This window comes from Pteropus alecto, unplaced genomic scaffold (genome assembly GCF_000325575.1).
Source record: "Pteropus alecto unplaced genomic scaffold, ASM32557v1 scaffold131, whole genome shotgun sequence".
NCBI classification, from domain to species: domain Eukaryota; kingdom Metazoa; phylum Chordata; class Mammalia; order Chiroptera; family Pteropodidae; genus Pteropus; species Pteropus alecto.
Window position 1 is genome coordinate 3805159 of NW_006434709.1, and position 1122 is coordinate 3806280.

Genomic DNA, 1122 nt, shown 5'->3' on the forward strand with positions numbered 1-1122 from the left:
ATACACAGAACTATATTCTGGCTGCCCCAGGCAAATGCAAATATATGGTAATCCAAGCTTAGAGCGTCATTAAGAAATGCATATTAATTAATTAATTTATTATTATTATTTTTAGTAAGGGGAAATGAAAGAGACAACAAAGGAAAAATGTGGATTATCACCTGTTGAATCTAGGTGATAAGTATATGGAGTTTTGTTATTCGATTCTGTCTACTTTTGTGTGTGTTTGAAAATTTCATAAAAGTTAAATCTGAAGTTGAGATTTTAATTGATTCGTATATACATATGTATGTATGTATATATAATATACATTTATATTTGTTAATTTAGTTGTTAATATAACCCATTCAGATGATTAAGATGTTTTTTAAAAAAAATATATTACGTGGTATTTACGGACCCTTGAAAATAAAATATTGTAACCAGAAAGGGGAAAGGGCTTCAGTTTGGGGCTTGGGGCTGTTGAACACTACACCTGAATTTTAAAGCTGGTCAGTGGGTGGCCTTGATAATTAGTCCAGAAACTGGAATAGTTTGTAGCTAATAGAATTAGTCCCTGAGATGATTCAGCATAGTCCCTGGCATCTAGAAAGTGGTCAGTCAAATCTTGTTCAGTCAACGAAATAAGAATACTGCTGTGTTCTTCCTTTACAGGAAGTGAGTTTAAACTTAGATGACAGCTGGCAAGTCTTGAGAAAGTCTGGACAGATAGCTATCTAGATGTCAGGGACCGTGGCTGTTTTTCAGAACATGATGGAGTTGAGTGCATCATGCTCACTCGATTATGTAGTTTATCCAGTTAAGCTCTTACTCTGCTTTTGAAAAAATAAATTTATTATGCGTCCAGCGGAGCCCTGGCTATCATCTCTCCAGCCTGGAAGCAGATGTGTGTTTGGAGCATGCTGGTCTAGGGGACCCGCCGACCATCCGAAGGAACTGAACGTGAGGCGAGCTGGGAATCTTGGCTCCCCCTCTCAATGATGCTTTGTGATCTAAGAAGTGTTTTCCCTTTCAACAATGTGCTGCAGAATGGTCTGTAACAGTCTGTTGCAATTTTCTCCCCAAATCTCCCACGTTTCTGCCAATTGTGAATTAGACTGTCATTAGTTTCACAGATGCGCT